The 19,534-nt window shown below is 37.5% G+C and overlaps 1 protein-coding gene across 3 annotated transcripts in view; it reads left to right on the forward strand.

Moving 5' to 3' along the window:
* The first annotated feature begins 16,754 nt into the window (after window positions 1-16,754).
* PRPS1L1 (phosphoribosyl pyrophosphate synthetase 1 like 1) overlaps window positions 16,755-19,534 on the forward strand; it is a 31,697-nt gene continuing 28,917 nt past the window's right edge. For 2 of the 3 annotated variants that reach the window (XR_005789369.1, XR_005789370.1), the window contains exon 1: window positions 16,755-17,295. The gene's annotated coding sequence lies outside the window, so the exon portion shown is untranslated. The remainder of the gene's footprint in view (window positions 17,296-19,534) is intronic. The other variant, XM_040472505.1, reaches the window with a different exon arrangement.

Genomic DNA, 19,534 nt, shown 5'->3' on the forward strand with positions numbered 1-19,534 from the left:
TTTTTTTTTTTTTTTTTTCCTGCTATAACTTCGTCTATTCTGGTATCACACCTATAGAATCCTTTCTATATGGAGTAGAAACCTGAAGGATGTTTTCAAAAATTGTAGTCCAGACATACTTATCTAATGCTAACATTTAATCTTTCAGAGGCTAATATTGTAGTGTATATAAAGTGACTCTCAAACGAATCAAAGCTAGTGTCTCTGCATGTACATTTCTGTTTTCCTCTAAGTCAGCTAAAACGCTACTGGCTCATAGATTAAACGGATGTAAAGAACAAGAGACACTTAACCTAGTGCCCTCCTTTTCAGAGAAGAGAACAGAGATCCAGAGGCGTGATGTGATTTGGCCAAGGTCTCAGTTAGTGGCCAGTGGCTGGGTTTAGTTTAAATTCTAGTATTAAAATTGAACTGTCAATGCAAAAAGACCCGGATAACTCAGAGAAACCAGTACGGTGTCTAATTTAAAATAGTTCAGCCTTGGGGCACCTGGATGGCTGAGTCAGTAGAGCATCTAACTCTTGATTTGACTGAGGTCATGATCCCAGGGTCGGTCGTGGGATGGAGTCCCACCCTGGGGTTCTGGGCTGAAGGTGGAACCTGCTTAATATTCTCTCTCTCTCTCTCTCTCTCTCTCTCTCTCTGCCCCACTCCCCTACTCGCTCTCTCGCTCTGTCTCTCTAAAACAAAATTTTGAAGAAGTGAGAAAATATTATCTTTAAAAAATAAAATAGTTCAGCATTTATAGTAGAATGAAGGCATGTTGTGGTTAGATTTAAACCTCACTTTGCTCTAATGAGGAATTCATAGTACAAGGGTGGTCAGCTAGGTTTAAATAAAAAAGCCACTATCCTAAGGCTGCTAGTGCTAACAGCTTGCTCAACTTTCTGTCTACACTAGGGATGTGTGCATCAACAGGATGAATCTTGATAATGGGATCTCATTAGTGAAATGGGTTGTGTTGACTGTTGACTAAAAATATATTTCAGAGAAACTTCTTATTCACATATGGACTACGCATAAGCAGGTATAAACATCTAGTGACCTTTAACCTTTACTTTCCAAGATAGAGTCCTTTCTGAAATGGTCTAGTGTCCAGACTTTTTTTTTTTTTTTTTTTTTGGATGATGATTGTGTTTGGCTACTACTGACTCAAAGGAAAGCAATTATCCCTGTCTTGTCTCTCAAGAAAACCTTTCACATAAAGTGTTGAAACACACACACACAAGATACCTTTTGAAGCACAAAAAAAAAGACAAATGTGCTGGGATTTCACTAGATGTTTGTGTAATAAAGGTATGTATGGCAGAATTTGAACCAAAACTCATTTTTGCCTTTTAGGGAGTTGGCACAGGGCATAGCTGACATTCACCATCTCTATTTATTTTTACCACATCTAAGTCATTTGACAACAGGGAGCTGAATTGCTCATCATTCTCTTAGATATTTCCATGATAACTTTAAGCAAGGCATTTGCTAGGTGCTACTGGAGATTCCAATATTTTAAGATAACGTTTTGTAAGAAAGGTTATAGTTTCTTTTGGAAGTCCTGATGGGACTCCCGCAGCTTTCTGTTCAAACCTAGCCTTCATGATGCAGTATTACATTGTTTTGTTTTGTTTTTTTCTGGTTTTAGGCTCTCCTCAACACAGAGGACAGATAACTTTATTCATGTTTTTGTAGGTTTTTTAAGACTATTTTTTAGGGGTGCCTGGGTGGCTCAGTCGGTTAAGCGTCCGATCAGGTCACGATCTCGCAGTATGTGAGTTCAAGCCCCGCGTCGCGCTCTGTGCTGACTGCTCGGAGCCTGGAGCCTGTTTCCGATTCTGTGTCTCCCTCGCTCTCTGCCCCTCCCCCGTTCATGCTCTGTCTCTCTCTGTCTCAAAAATAAATAAACGTTAAAAAAAATTTTTTTTAAAAAAGACTATTTTTTAGAGCAGTTTTAGATTTATAGAGTAATTGAGAAGCTCTATGAAGTTTCCATATATCCCCCCACATACACACATAATTTCCCATTATTAACATCTTACATTAGTATTGTACATTTGTTACATATGGTGAATTAATATTGACACATCATTAACTGTGGAGTCCATAATTTTTCACATTTCCTTAGTTTTTACCTAATGTCTTTTTTCTGTCTCAGGATCCCATGTAGGGATCCCACATTGTCTTTAGCGGTTATGTCTCCTTAGGCTGTTCTTTGCTGTGATAGTTTCTCAGACTTCCCTTGTCTGTTTTGACCATGACAATTTGGAGCAGTGATGATGAGCTCTATTGCAGGATGGCCCTCTAGTAGAATTTGTCTGATGTTTTTCTCATGTCAAGACTTGCATTATGGATTTTGGGAGAGAAATCACACAGGAAAAATGCCATTTTTAGCACATCATATCAAGGGTGCATACTAGCAACATGATCTATCACTGCTGATGCTGACCTGGCTAAAATAGTGTTTGTCAGATGTCTCCACCATAAATTTTTTTCTCCCCTTCCTGCACTGTATTCTTTGGAAGTAAGTCACTATGCGTAGTCCATACTTTAAAAGTAATTTAAGGGGCGCCTGGGTACCTCAGTCAGTTACTCCTCTGACTTCAGCTCAGGTCTTGATCTCATGGTTCACAAGTTCAAACCAGGTCGGGCTCTGTGCTGACAGCTCAGAGCCTGGAGCCTGCTTCAGATTCTGTGTCTCCCTCTCTCTCTGCCCCTTCCCTGTTTGTGCTGTCTCTCTTTCTCTCAAAAATAAATAAACATTAAAACAATTTAATAAAAATAAAAATAAATACAAGTAATTTAATTAGGGGTTCCTGGGTGGCTCAGTTGGTTAAACATCTGACTTTGGCTCAGGTCATAATCTCCTGGTTTTTGAGTTCCAGCCCTGCATCTGGCTCTCCGTTGTCAGCAGGGAATCTGCTTGGGATCCTCTGTTCCCCTCTCTCTCTGCCCCTGCCCCACTTGTACTTGCTCTCTCTCGCTCTCTCTCTCTCTCTCTCTCTCTCTCTCGGAAATAAATAAAATATTTAGGGGCACCTGTATGGCCCAGTCAGTTGAGCATCTGACTTCAGCTCAGGTCATGATCTCCTACTTCCTGAGTTCCCCAGCCCTGCTTCCGGCTCTCTGCTGACAGCTCAGAGCCTGGAGCCTGCTTCACATTCAATGTCTCCCTCTCTCTCTGCCCCTCCCCTGCTGGTGCTCTGTCTCTCTGTCTCTCTCAAAAATAAACATTTAAATGAATGAATGAATAAATGAATAAATAAATAAATAAATATTTAAAAATAAACAATAAAAGTAACTTAAATAACTTCTAATATTCTATGCATGTACATATTTATTTGATTTACATTATTCATTTGGAATTCTTGTGCATTCATTTACACATTTTTCTCCAAGGATCACAAGGACACTCCCTGCTCATCACAAGGGCACTCATCACAAGGGCACTCCTTGTTGATGCATAGGGGCACTTGCACCCAATGTTTATAGCAGTACTTTCAACAATAGCCAAATTACGGAAAGAGCCTAAATGTCCATCAACTGACAAATGAATAAAGAAGATGTGGTTTATATATACAATGGAATACTACCTGGCAATGAGAAACAATGAAATCTGGCCATTTATAGCAACATGGATAGAACTGGAGAGTATTATGCTAAGTGAAATAAGTCAGGCAGAGAAAGACAGATACCATATGTTTTCACTCTTATGTGGATCCTAAGAAACTTAACAGAAGACGATGGGGGAGAGGAAAGGGGAAAAAAAAGTTAGAGACAGGGAAGGAAGCAAACCATAAGAGACTCTTAAATACTAAGAACAAACTGAGGGTTGATGGGGGGGTGGGGGAAAGGGGAAAGTGGGTGATGGGTATTGAGGAGGGCACCTGTTGGGATGAGCACTGGGTGTTGTATGGAAACCAATTTGACAATAAATTATATATATATACATACATATATATATATACATATGTATATACATATGTGTATGTATATATATGTATATATATGTATGTGGGTATATATATATATATATACATATAAATAAAAAGAAAAATAAACATTGGAAAATTAAAAAAAAAAAGAAAACAAGGGAACTCCTTAAACCACATCACCTATTTAACCCAATACCCCATCCACTTCCCTTCTAGCAACCATCAGTTTGCTCTGTATAGGTAAGAATCTGTTTCTTGATTCTCTCTTTTTTTTTCCTTCGCTCGTTTGTTTCTTATTGAACATATGAGTGAAATTATATGGTATTTATCTTCCTCTGACTGATTTATTTCCCTTAGCTTAATACTCTCTAGCTCCATCCAAGCATTGCAAATGGCAGGACTTCATTATCTTTGATGGCCGAGTAATATTCCACCATATACATATATACATATATATGTATATATAAAACCATATACCAAAAATGTGGTGTATATATATACCACATCTTCTTTATCCATTCATCAGTTGGTGAACACTTGGGCTGTTTCCATAATTTGGCTATTGTAGATAATGCTGCAATAAATATATCGGGGTGCACGTAATCCCTTTGAATTAGTATTTTTGCATTCTTTGGGTAAATACCTAGTAGTGCAATTGCTCGATTGTAGGAAGTTCTATTTTTAGCTTTTTGCGGAAACTCCATACTGTTTTCCAGAGCGGCTGCACCAGTTTGCATTCCCACCAACAGTGCAAGAGGGTTCCTCTTTCTCCACATCCTCACCAAAGGGTGGTGCCATTTTAAAAAGTAAAGATACATATGTAGAGGGAAGGGATAAAGAAATTTAGCTAGAAGAATAGACTATCAGAGGTGGGTTTTACCATGAAACTAAGAAAACTTAAGCTCCAGGGATTCTCATGTGCACAGGTGCCTTCTAAGGCCCTATATTCATAATTTTGTATTATTTTACTTAAAAGGGCCCCAAATATGCATAAGCCTCATACCCCACCAAACCTGGCTCTCTCCCTGTTTACTACAAGATATGAAAAGGTGAAAGCAAAGAGCTCCACAGCCCTAAAACTTACTGGTAACACTTCCACAATCTGTGTATCTGAACTCCAAGAAATAGTTCCATGCAAGGTGATACTGAAGTTTGGGTTCCTCAGGCACATTTAAAAACTGAATCTGCGTATACATCTATAATAAGAAAGGAGGATATATTTAGTGTCAGGTATAACCTAGAAACTACCCAATCTGTAAGGCCAATGTCTGTATACACACCATAGCACCTTCCCATCATGTGGCTTTCATTTTGTTTGTTACACATAAAAGTCATTGAGTGCATTAGTCCTCTCCATAAAAGTTCTAGTTTTCACTGCGATCATTTTTTCTTGGAAGTCATTTCATTTTGAAAATAATTTTTCTCATGGTTACTGATAATACTTCCTCAGGAGATTTAAGTGACTATTTCATTCTCAATTAATTTTGTCCGCTTCTAGGTCTGCAACAATGGATATTGTATTGCTCATCATCTGTTCAGGAACTCCCCATTGAAGGGAGAGGTCTGTGCAGTAATAGAGGTTGTAATGTGACCCATTAAGGATTTCTTTCCCTTGCTAAATTTTGAATGGAATCTGGATGAATATGCTGCCTCTATTTTTAATAATTCCTTTCTTATGCAAAAATGTGTGGGTCATAGTGAGGTTTAATCACAACCCATTGCTCATTTATGAAATACTCTGAACTGCAATTAGTCAGATGCAAATGTGAAGCACTGTTATCGTGTGCACATTAGCAGACTGTCAAACCAAGTTTTTGAATTAGGAAACAATCAAAGAAAAATCTTTGCTTTTTATACTTTCACAGTGAGTTTCTTTTAAAAGAAGAGCTTCCATATCCATTTTTATAAGTATTTCATAGTAAGGTACCTCAAATCTATAGCCAATCAGCTTACATTAAAAGAAAAGATTTCAAAATCTAGATGTATGTTTCTTGGTATATGCATATATTTATACATAAAATTTTTAGGTAAAGTCCTTACTAGAAAAGAGTTCTTTGGGGCACCTGGGTGGCTCAGTCACTTAAGCATCCGATGTTGGCTCAGGTCATGAACTCACCGTTTGTGGCTTCAAGCCCCATGTTGGACTCTGTGCTCAGAGCCTGGAGCCTGCTTCAGATTCTGTGTCTCCCTCTCTTTCTGCCCCTACCCCGCTCATGTCCTGTTTCCCTCTCTCTCTAAAAAATAAACATTAAAAAAAAAAAGAAAATAGTTCTTAACATATAGAAGTTTTGTGCCATTTAAGTTAGAGGAAGAACATGAACAAATTAATGCTATTTGTGGGTTAATTTTCAGTATGCTTGAAGTAATCATTAAGTTATATTTCAACTCTAATATAATGTTACCTTATGATGTGAAAGCATAAAGTTCATGTTGCCTTTTGTACTTAGGGTGTTCACCCATCTGCATAATGTTGTTTGCCATGAGAATAAACCTATACAAATTTTAGGATACCTTGATAATTTATTTTAGATTCCTTTCTATCTATCTATTTATTTATTTATTTATTCGTTAACACTGTAAGAAGTCTGCTATAGGTTTGGTAGCTCAAGAATGGAGAGGCAAGGTTTTGTGATTTATCAGGGCCTTTTCCCTTATTGCCACAAAATGTCTGTTGTAGTTCCAGCCATCAAATCTACTTTCCAGAAGGCAACAAAAGGGGGAATATAAAAAAGGGTAACACATTTATCAAGAAAAACAGAGACTTCCCAGCAGCCCTAAACACTCTTCTACTTAGTTCTCACGCAACACAGCTTTATCGCATCATCAACTCTGTCTGCAAGAGAAGCTGGGATAGCAAATTTTATTTTGTATTTATTTATTTATGTAGTATGTATTTTTCCAGCCTCTATACCAGAGAAACACAGAATAAAAAGAGTTTGAATGGGTGAAGGAACCAACCTATAATATCCACCATAGCCCCAAAGTTAAGTTTCAAAAATATTGATATTGACTTTACTAGAAAATTTTCATTATTCAGTATTTTTAAAAGGAATGTGCTTAATGTAGCTTTTGATCTCAGTGTCATGAGTTCAAGCCCCACGTTGGACATAGAGCTTTAAAATAAATAAATAAATAAATAAATAAATAAATAAATAAATAAATAAAATACAATTTAAAGAATGTGCTTAGTTACAGAATTTCATGACGTTCCGTATATTCACTATCCTGATTTTAGCAGTCACATCTAATCCAACTCAATATTGCAAATGAAGATACTGAGATCCGGAAGTTTTAAGTAAACTCACCCAAGACCACAGTAGGTCTTAATTAGTCCAGATTAAGAGTCCTCTCTGATCTAAGATACACCTTTTATATCAGTGTCCTCCTCCCAGTATAACTAACTACTGCCTACTCTGCCTTTTCTGCGTAAGTACTAAAAAAGAGAGAGACAGAGAGAAAAGAAAAAAGAAAAGGAAAGTACACCTACCATCCTCTTCAAACTTATTGTCTTCCTCTGAGCCAAAACTCCATACACTGTAACATAAGTTGTAAAAAGTTTTCCAATGCATGTGATATTACTTGGATCAGTATTTAAAATCAGTTTTACAGTATGACCCTCCTTTTCTGGTTTCTCATCCTAAATCTTTTGCTGTTAACTTTGCAGTTGCTATTTCAGAGCACTAAGAACATTAGAATGCCCCTTCCTTCTCTAAAGACAATTGTAATTTCCTGTAAAGAAGCACCTTCTTTTCTATAGTTCCTTATGGCTGCCTGCCTAAGAAAACAGGATACATCCATAAAATAGCCTTAAGAAAATTCAAATTTAGAAAAAGACTAATTTGGGTAATGATTGTTAACAAAAAATTATTTGTTTTACAAACAGTTTTGGTCATTGAAAGCTATAATCATGTACTATTAAATAAAATTGGAACATGTAGGGGAATTTTTCTTAAAATTTATGGAGTGTTTAAAAAGCTTAATCTCTGCATTTTATTACATAATAAGCTCTTCTAGGGACTTCTAAATACGTAATTTTTATTTTCATGCAATTCAGGAGCACATAGAAAGCATTAAGTAAATTAACTCCCATTATTGCCATTGTCTTTTTTCTTTTAATAATTTGTGGTAATTGGATCTATGTTTGAAATACATAAGCATTATATCCTCCAAGCAGAAGAATAGGAATAAACAGTTTTTAAATTATTTTTTATTGGCAGAAAATTCTTTAAAAACACTAATATTTTATAACTAGGTGTTCATAAATTACCAGGTTACTCAGAAAAGTGTCAAGATAAACAACAATGGTAGTACAGAGCAGAAGATAACATAGACTTGTCTTAACAGTGGTAGTGCTCAGAGGTCAAGTCTTTGCCCAGCCAAATGATCTATGAGGCCATAGAAGGTATATTTTTGCTCTATAAAAGGAAACATAAACAAAGACCTCAGATATAAAGACAGCCAACAAGTAACAGTATGACAATGAACTCTGATGGCATGAGGAACGTATAGGCTTTTTTTTTTACATTATGCACAAACAATCCCCCAAATCTCAAAGGTTTATTTCATTTTCATGAAACTGATCCTTGGCCATTCAGCTATGAGTCTCCACCATACTGTGTCTATTCTAGGGCCTCAACACATAGAGCACAGCTGTCTTGAAAGCACATTTTCTTGGCAGAAAGAGCAAAGCTATGGTGGACACGTGCACTGCTCTAAAAACTTCCCCTTGAAAGTTGCATATATCAGTTTCCCTCATGTTTCATTATCAAAAGCGAGTCACTCAGCCAAGTCTAACTTCAGTGCTGTGTGAAGTAAAATCCTCTTACAGCGAGGAGCCTCAATAGTATTGATAATAATATAATAATAATATTTGGGGCGCCTGGGTGGCTCTGTCAGTTAGGCATCCAACTTCGGCTCAGGTCATGATCTCACGGCTGGTGAGTTCGAGCTCCGCATCGGGCTCTGTGCTGACAACTCAGAGCCTGGAGCTGCTTCAGATTCTGTGTCTCCCTCGTTGTCTGTCCCTCCCCTGTTCACCCTCTGTCTCCCTCTCTCTCTCAAAAATAAATAAACATTAAAAACAAAAATTAAAATAATAATAATATTTATTATTTTAATAATAATAATATTTATTTATTTAGGCTCATCTATACACCAGTCACTAGGCTAAGTGCTAGCACATAGATTACCCCTTTCCAATTTTGTAACAACCCTACAATTTGGGTACTAATTGTCATCTTTAAGAAGAGGAAATTGAGACAGAGTAAAGTTAATTAATGCTAAAATCCCACAACTAGCAAGTAAACATGGGATCCTAAACTCAGACACAGACAGTCTAACTCCAGGGTTCAGCTCCTAACCCGCATGCTGAAGTAGTGCACAAAGTCCAATTGCAGAGTTTATGGAATATGGAATACATAAGACAAAAGATTCAATATTGAGACATATGAGATAAACAAAGGAAATTCATAAGATTTTAATGCTAAGTCAGCAAGTCCTGGTAATACACATATTCAGTAAACTTGGTTACTTGCAAAAGCTTTGCAATATCCATAACACCATGGAAAGAGATATTCTTAGAGATTGAGGCCAAGAAGACCAAGAAGGATAATGTGAGACAGACTATATCTATCAAAAAAGACCAAAGATTAAGACCAAGGGAACCTAAGAAATTAACCAAGATATGGATCCCTGCCCTTTCAGACTAGTGAATTACCTAAAGTAGTGTTTAGGCAGTCCCTTCCTTTGTCCTATGTGTATCACTCTGGAATGAGTTAAAAGGAATAGGCATGAGTGTATAGTATTAGAGCCCAAATTTACACAATCACGTGAGGTACACAGAATGAATACTCCTATTTTCCAAACACACAACTTTCACCCTTTTTTTTTTCACCCCATCAATTCTTTCACTATGTCCCACATCCATCAAAATAAGAAAAAAATCTGATATTCATTATATTCTAGTGCAAATAAATTTCCATTAATTTGCTCACTGGGGGGGAAAGAAGCTCACTGCTGTTACTACAGAAATGTTTCTGGACACTAAATGTGGGTGAACAAATGAGTATGTAATGCTGTTACCTACCTTTCCAGTTTATTAGTACCATTCTTTCTCTACTAACTAACCTAACTTGACTCATTCCTGTCTCTCTTGCTCCAACAGGCCCACTTTCTTCTCTGTTTTCTTTCTCTAGCTCTTGAACGTGAAATTATCCACAACCTAGGTCACCTGAGTGGTTCAGTCGGTTAAGTGTCCGACTCTTGATTTCGTCTCAGGCCATAAGATCGAGTCCTGCATCAGGCTCCGTGCTTGGGATTCTGTCTCTCCCTCTCTCTCTGGCTCTTCGCCCCCAAAATAAGTAAACATTTTAAAAATTAAAAAAAAAATTGTCCACATGTACTTGCATATGCATGTTGAACTTAATTATCATGAAAACTTATCATATAAAATGTTGTATGTTTATTTCATTCCTATTATTCCTGGCTTCTAATTTTGGCTCTCTGATACACTAAAAAGGGGGAAAGTTTGTTTTTTTTTTAATTAAGAATTAAATTAGGCTTTGAATATAAGCCACATTCTATGGTAAACCACTTAACTTGAATAGACATAGATGACTGAATGGATAAATAAATAAACACGATATTGACTGAGCACATTATTAAATGTGTCAAATCATTTGGGGTTCCAATCTTAACTATCCACTTACACTTTGCTCTTTATAATTTGTGCCTTGTGTAATCGGTAACCAGTAGCTGAGTTTTACAGAGTCACGTTTTCAGTTTAATTTCAACCCGATTTCAGAATCAAAGTAATCAGATCCCATATTCATTTTATAGGGAATATTCATCCATTCCCTCCAGATCTCATCTCTTCTATGTCTGGCTCTCTGCCCAGAAGACAGTCCTCTGCAGACCATACCACCAGGGTTTCCTTGCCTTTGGGCTCCTGGTTGGATTTTGCTGGTGGAAGGCATGGAGAAAGAAGTTACACTGGGTATTTAGCCCCATCGCTCCAGCTCTGCCTGCTGGGCCATCGTTTGGCAATGACTACATTCTTCCTCAGCCTGAAGCTCCTGCAAATATAGCTCTCACAAGGGTCTGCTCAGAGGCACTCACCCCTCAACACCTCAAGCTGAGGGACATTAAGAACTTGCTACCATTGCTGCATTCCAAATAGTTGTCTGTTACTTGATGACTCCTCCAAACTGTCTACACCTGTATACGGAGTGACTTAAACCCTCCTTACCCCTTTGATTGTGCCATCTGCTTTTCTGTTTAGATTATAACATAGGCTAAAAACCACCTATCCTAAGAATAAGGTTTTAAGTCAGGCAGCCACAAAATGCTCTGATTGCAGCTACCATATAGTTCCATCATCATCACAAGACTAAGACTGAAGAATTTTTTAAGGGACAATGGGAGCTCACCAAAGTCTAGAGTTCCAATGTTTTCTGAGAATCTGGGATTTTCCTATCCAATGTAATTCAAGGTATGTAGGACACGTGTATATTCCTCCAAGCTTTAGCTTCACCATGCAGGGAAGGGTTACTATTTGTATGTATGTGTGTATCAGCTTAAGATGCACGTGTATGTCTTCAACGGATATATCTAACACAATAATTATAGTATTGACATGACATGTAGCAAGTTGCATTGAAATGGATCATATAAAGTATGTGAATTAGGAGCCAAAAAGGAAACTGTTTTTGAAGTAGTTGTCTCAGAAAAGCATTCTAGTGTGTTTTTAGGGGCCACAATTAAAGAAAGTAATATTCCTGTTAGTCTTCAAATGAAGGTGTTCAGTACTCACAGCAGGAAAACTTAGAATAGATAGTCTAACACTATAATGAGGTGTTAAGAGAACTGGAAGAATAAAAAGCTTCAGATTTGAGGCTAACCACTGTACGTAAAGAAAAGAGAAAACTGTGGTTCATCTTCCATTCGGTTATTTCATTAGTGTGATGGTTCATATTAAAACTACCAAACAATGGAAACAAGGAAGTTTGTTGGGGAAAAAAAGTCAAATCAATAAAAATCATCTTTAAAGATTGCAAAATCATCAGCAAAATACAGCTGACTCAATGAATATGTATTAGTCCCCTAATGCAGTAACGAAAAGTTTAAACTATTTCTGTTGATTTAAAACCACATATTTCCTTATTATTCTTCCAGGCTTGATATTATTTGTATTTTTATGTGTTTTTTAATGTTTATTTATTGAGAGAGAAAGAGAGAGAGAGAGAGAGAGAGCGAGAATCCCAAGCAGGCTCCACACTGTCAGCACAGAGCCCAGCACAGTGAGATCATGACCTAAGCCAAAACCAAGAGTTGGATGCTCAACCAACAGATCCAACAAGGTGCCCCTATTTGTATTTTCTAAAGATAATGTCAGCATTATACCCCTTCTGGATGCTTTTATCTTTATACATTAAAGAAATGGACTTTCTCAATGAATCCAGAGTACTGTAATATCCCCTAACCCATCAATAACCTCTTTTTTCTCTTCAAAAAGATACTTTGATCTTTTTTTTCTTTAACAAAACTTTCCTAGTATTGTTTGAAAACCCTGGAAAAATAGAACTCAGCAACTATATTTTACATGGTATTACTCATCTCAAAGCAGTTGCATGCTTCAGTGCTTTAAAAAAGCTTTTTAGATTTGTAATATACAGTAGTCCTCCCCTTATCTGTGGTTCAGCTTTCCATGGTTTCTGTTACCTGCAGTCAGCCTCGGGTTCAGAAACAGATGACCCTCCTTCTGACGTATCACCACTGTCATTATGCCTACATCATCAGTCGCTTCATTTCATCTCATCACGTAGGCATTTTATCTCACACCCTCACAAGGAGAAGGATGAGGTCGTATTCACATAGCTTTTATTACAGTATAGTGTTAGAAGTGTTCTATTTTATTAGTAGTTAGTATTGTTAATCTCTTATCATGCCTAACGTACAAATTAAACTTTATCATAGGTATGTACGTATGGGAAAAAAAAATAGTATCGATAGAGCTCAGTACTATCCATGGCTTCAGGCATCCACTGAGGATCTTAGAATGTATCCTCTGCAGATAAGGGAGACTACAGTATTTCTTAAATATGTATCATTTCTCCCTACTGCCTTGTGCATTACTCAAATTTGTCCATTTAACACTAAAGAACAAAGTGCTATTTTTCCTAACTCTTTGGCTTACTAGTAAGAAAGGCATATTTTATCATCTTTAAATATGAAATGGATCCATGATTTTTAAAATATGTTACTTTGTAGTCTGACAAAGAAAATAGGACACAAAAGACAAATTAATGTTAAGAAAAAGCTTACTGGGGAAAATATTTCTACCTCCTTGCTTTTCTCACTTAGAAATTTTGAAAAGATGAAGATTTCCCCAGAAAGGACTGGGGAATTTCAGAAGAACTAATAGGACATATTCACAAATCCTTATATTGAAATGTTATTTTAATATATTTCATTTGGAATTATTAAGAAATCCTCTTTCCTCCTATTTCAATATGACTTAACCTCAATGGTAGCCAAATATTTATGCTACAACAAATTCTTTTGGTGACTAATTCCTGTATTTCAAATCATGACTTTCTACAGTTTTATTTAAACTTAGGGCCTGTGAAGAAAACGTTTAACTGTTTTAGAACACTCTGTTTGGAATTTTGAGTTAAACACAGTGGACTGAACAGGCATTTGTCTTGGGTTCTCCTAAAACCCCATTAAAATGACAATAATGATTGTTTTGAAGAATAAATCCATAAAAACAGAAAGAATAAGAAGGAAGACAACAACAGCACAATTGGAGAGGTTGCAAAACAAGATGGATGAATTACAAATGGTTAAGAAGCTAAGAGAAACCTTAAAAGAAAAATAAGTCAAATCATGACTCAAGAATTAGAAATAACACATACCCCTAATCATGGAACTGGCTAGTAGATACAGTATTGGAAATACAGAGTTAGTAATACTGGCTCTGAAAAGTTTTCAGAAAGAGTTTGCCCTTAGGAGATAATTTAATTGTGAACCACTGGATGCCTGGGGAAACTGAGGAGACATATCTGTCACATTACATTGATAAGTAGACTTCACAGTAGACACCTCAACTGCCAGTGCCCACTGTCCAGTTGATGCCCAGACTTTAGCAATTGGATTAACACTCCCTGGAATGGACTGAGGAAAATGATACTAGCACTCCTGTAGGTTGAGTGTAAGATTTCTCTAAAACAGAAGGAAGAAACTGTGGATGTTTGAAAAAGGATGTGCTTATTGCATTGCGTGAGGGATGGGGGAGTGGGGGGTGTAGGGAGATGGGGAGTGAGACAAGGATTTCAAAATAAAGAACATAATAAATACCTAGGGTGCGTCCATGAGGGACCCCCAATAGCAGGTTTGAGTGCTACTCTCTTCGCACTATGTCAGTCATACTTAGTTGTGACAGCTTTCAGTTGCCTGCAATGCTTTAGTAATTCTGATATATCCTTGTAGCCTGGTGTGCATGATTTGTAGGGAATAGACACATAGGACAGTGAAGGAAATGCTGCCTGTTGCACAGAAAGTCCTCTAGAAGGGCACCTGTTGGAACAGAACAGCATCACAGTTCCAGGGAAAGAGCAAGCCACAAAGTTTGCGGTGATCAACAGGAACACATGGCGAGAAAAAGCAGCTGAGGGCAGGCGCTCAGAACAACTGTGAGAAAAACTCAATCTCAAATATTCTGGAAGGCGGTGACAGTAGGGAGTATTGCAGCTGGTTTCCCCAGAAAGCAGACTCTGAGAAAGAGGATAGTGTGCAGAGAGCTTACTAAGCAGAACTCTTGGGACCAACCTTTTGTGGGGAAAGAAGTCAAGAGGGAGAAGCTGGGCTGTATGTAGTGCAACCACACACAGCCTTGAATGAGCCACAACGAGCTCTGAAGCTGGAATGGCCCTTTCTAGTCATCTTGAGCCAGGGTGAGGTGGCTGAGCCGTTTTTGTCCTTAGTTCAAAAGCATGCATTTGGGCAAGGATGCTCTCTTCAACAAAGGATAACTCTTTCCATCAGCTGAGGAAAAAAGGCCTTCAGTTCTGAACGGGGGATTTGGACAGCACAGTATAGTATCCACCATAGTAGAGAAGACTGAAAAATGTTGAAATAGAACATGAGTTTCAGTAGAAGGTTGCTAAACTGCTTTGTGAGAAGAGTAGACTTGATTACATGCAGGGAGAGGTTTTGTTTTGCAGAGGATGGAGGGTAAACACACTGAAAAAGTGTGTTTGGGTAGTAAGGAGAGTTCTGAGAGATAGTGGAAGGGGTGAAGGAGGAGAATGAAGGCACGATAGCTGGTAGACTAAGATTAACTTTGCTGGGGCAGGGGGGTGGTGGGGGGAGAGAGGAGGGGAGAAGGGTTGCAAAGAAGTGGGGGGATTTTTATTACATTTTAGCTATGTGGTATGCCTGTGTGAACCTTCTTCTCTATCAAACCACAAAATCTGCAATAAATTTTTCATTATTCACAAAGACATTGTGGAATTGGATGTTTCCTGCTGTGTTTTATTTTATTTTCAACTACAACAAAGTGTGAGTACTGTCTCTGAGCAGCCTTGAGCCTTTAAGGCCTAGACTGATCACTTAGGGGCCAGCCCCATCTGGCAACAGATGCCTTTACAGTGAACATGATGGTGAAGTTCAGAGCAAAAGTAGAAAAAGACTTGTGCTCGGTATTACCATCAGACAAACTTTAGGCATGTCAAAACACCTAAAATCATTCTGTTTGCACCATCACTGTCTAAAAAGACAACAACCTTGGAATTGGAAATTTGATCTCATGAGCAAATCTCTTTAAATATCATCTATGTATGGAGTGCTTCCAAATGTATCCCCTAGCCAGATCTCTCCCCTCATTCCAGGCTTTGTGGCTGCTACTCAACAAATTTGCTTAGATGTCCCAACCCAGATGTCTGATCTTCTCTCTGCAATCCAGTACCCCTTAGAGTTTTTCTCTCCTCAGTTAATAACAACTCCAAACTTTTGACTACTCAGGCCCAAAATTTGGATTCATGTTTAATTTCTCTCTTTCTCTCATAAACTATATCCAATTCATTAGCAAATCCTGGTAGCTTTACCCTCAAAATATATTCAGAGTCTGATTGTGTCTCTCCATCTCCACCATTGTTCCCAAACCATCATTACCTCTCACCTGGATCAGTTCAGTAGCGTCTTAACTAGTCTTCCTGCTTCCACCTTGTTCCTCTACAGCTTATTCTCAGGGTGGAAACCAACACAAATAGAAGTCAAAGTCTTGGCAATGGCCTACAAGATCCCTAGATGATCTAATTCTCTACTGCCTTCGGACTTTATGTCCTGTAACTCTGCCTCTCATTTTCCACGGGTATCCCTGCTGTCCCTAGCTGGTATCCCATGCCAGGCACACCACTGCCCACACTCTTTGCATTTGCTGTTCCCTTTGCAGCAATGTTTTTCGCCCTAATATACACAGAATACACCCCCTTTAATACTTTAGTATTTACTCACAAAGCACCTCCTTAAAATCGACAGCCCTCACATTCTTTCATTCCTTATTTCCCTTCCTTCCTTATTTCTGTGGTACCTATCTCCATATGATATACTATATTTTTTACTTATTTATTTGAGTACTATATATTTTCCTCCATTTCCACTTAAAGCAAACTCCACAAGGCTAGAGATTTTTATCCTATTCAGTGTTATATTGCTAACCGTCTGGAACAGTACTTGGCACGTAGCAAGCAGGTGATAAAATTGACTGAATGAATTTCATAAGTTAATTTTACACTATGCGTATTTGAGAAGGTACATGTCTTCATCTTGATCTTTATCTTGAGGATTTCATCAAGTCTCAGTACTAAATACCTGTGCAAATAGTAGAGTTTCATTAGGCGATGTCATCTAGTATGTTTTTACTCCAAGCAAAAACCTGCTGAACATTATCTTGCTATGAGTATATGCAGGAGGCAATATAAAAGATAGTTGTGGTCCAAACCCCAAATCCCAATCCATTCCTTTCAGTTCACTCCTCGTGTAAACAGAGTTTCATGTAACATTTCTAACAGAATGGAATCATTTGGGGAAGGTAGAATGGAAAACCGAGTGGGTAGCTTGAGAGAAAAACACTGGAAGTCGTAATTTGCCTTTCATAAATTCACACAAGTGAGAAATTCATCTAAAAATGGAAATTCTAAAACAACCAGAAAAAAAATGACTTACGAACCAAATTTTTGTTTCTCTTTCTCTTCTTTTGTAAAAAATGGCTTCCATTTGCTGTGACTCCATCACCTGAAAGGGACCACTGACATTGGTAAATGCACTCCTGGAGCACATCTGTCCTTCCATTCCCATCAATCAGCAACACGAAGTAAGTGCCCACTTTTCATATCAGATATTGTGATGTGTTTAAGAGGCACCTGGGTGGCTCAGTTGGTTAAGCATCCGACTCTTGGTTTCCGCTCAGGTCATGATCTCACACTTCATGGGATCGAACCCAGCGTCAGGCTCTGTGCTGATAGCATGGAGCCTGCTTGGGATTCTCTCTGTCCTTTTCTCTCTCTGTCCCTTCCTTACTTGTGCACGCACACTCTCTGTCTCAAAATAAATAAACTTAAAAAAAAAGAAGAAAAAAAAAGAATCAGACAACACTATCCTTAGTCTTCTTAATTTTTCCAATTGGACTGAAGAGCATTGGAAAAGCAATTATACCTCTTTAATTCACACACTACTAAAGCTGAATTTGTGACTATTCAGAAGGAAGACAGGGTCATTTTTGTACTACCTCCGAAGAGAATCTTTATCAAATAAATGAATTTTCCACAAAATTTCATGAAAACTATTTTAGCTGTTTCAGGCCACTATTTTCAAGTACCTTTAAGCATTTAAAAATACTCATTTACACACAGCTTGTTGTTATGTCATTCAGAAATAATTTTGATCTATTTACTAAAAGCAAGTCAGCAAAGGACATCTAAGCCAACGTTTCTCTCAGACCTAGCTATGGTAGCTTCCTTAAAAGAGGTAAAAAACTGTAATTATTTGTAAATCATTTTTTAGCTGAGGATTTTTCACATTAAATATAAATTAGAGTGGTTTCCCTATACTTAAATAAATTTTAAAACATACAACTGAACTTACATAGAAATACACACAAATGCTATATAGGTGAGTGGGGGGAGAAGGAAGGAAGGACAGATAGATGGAAGGAGAAATGGACAGAAGGAAGGATGGAAGGAATAAAGAAGAAATAAAAACATAAACATTATTTTTAAGGTAACTAGAACCAACCAAGTCACAACAGATTGCTCAGCTGGACAACCAAAGCCCTTCATAAACTGGTTCTATCTTTTTCAGTTCATCCACCAAATAAAGATATTTTGTATATTTATTACTAATCTGGAAAATTTCCCAAATATAAGGACCATAAAATTTAGATATTTTGTATCCCCAGTTAGTAGATGGATTTGGACATGGCATGTAGTTAAGGCCTATTACCCAAAAAATGTTTTGGTCCTAGGCCTTCAATTTCTCTCTCTCTCTCTCTCTTTTTTTTTTTTTTTAAATTGATTTTTGAGAGAGATAGAGAGACAGAGCACAAGAGAGGGAGGGGCAGAGAGGGAGACACAGAATCCGAAACAGAATCCAGGCTCTGAGCTGCAAGCACAAAGCCCAACGCGAGACTCAAACTCATGAACCATGAGATTATGATCTGAGCTGAAGTCGGACATTTGACCAACTGAGCCACCCAGGTGCCCCCCATTTCTCATTTTTTGTGGCAACATAGCATAGGAAATCTAGAGCTCTATAGCCAGACACCCCAACTTCAAATTCTGGCTTTACCCTTTAAGAGCTCAACAAGCATATCACAACCTCCCTGTGCCTCAGTTTCCTCCTCTATAAAATGAAGGCATAATAGTTGTATATACTTTATTCTTTGTTGCGAACATGAAATGAGTTATTGCCTATAAAGTGCTTGGTATGGTACTGGCATAAAATAAGTTCTCCATAAGTGCTAGCATTAATTATTACTGCTATTGTTATTATGGCTGAAATTCAGTCACTATCTTTATATTTAGTTTCTTCTTGTACTTAGTGAAGATTACTGCCCTGTCACATGCCTACCTTTCAAGGTAAACCAGCAGTGTAGCAAAGGCTCATGAAGGAAGGCTAGCCTCAGTCTGTTAAATGCAGGATGAATAATCAACATTGAGATAAGTAAATCAAAAATATCAGAATAATATAGCTAAATTCTATTAAAGATATTTGAGGCTGTATTCACTGCTTGGATAGGACAACACAATGATTGATGATTCCCCCAAATAACACTGATATTCAACAATCTAGTATTGTATAGATTTTTATATAGGTTCCTACCTATATATGTCCACATTTGTCTTAGATTCTTGGAGTGTTGGGATAAAGGAAATAAAGTATACCTTCATTAATAGAGTCACAGCTTTATACATTTATTCCCTGATAAAAAAAATCAAGCCATAGGCACTAGAGTAGCCTTACACTCTCAGGTTAGAACTAAGTTCTTGCCTTTATGAAAAGAAAAGAAAATGGTCCAGATTACTTTATCTTCTGACCAAAAAAAAAAAAAAAAA

The sequence above is a fragment of the Herpailurus yagouaroundi genome, unplaced genomic scaffold, assembly GCF_014898765.1.
Source record: "Herpailurus yagouaroundi ecotype Mexico unplaced genomic scaffold, PumYag 100, whole genome shotgun sequence".
Classification (NCBI taxonomy): domain Eukaryota; kingdom Metazoa; phylum Chordata; class Mammalia; order Carnivora; family Felidae; genus Herpailurus; species Herpailurus yagouaroundi.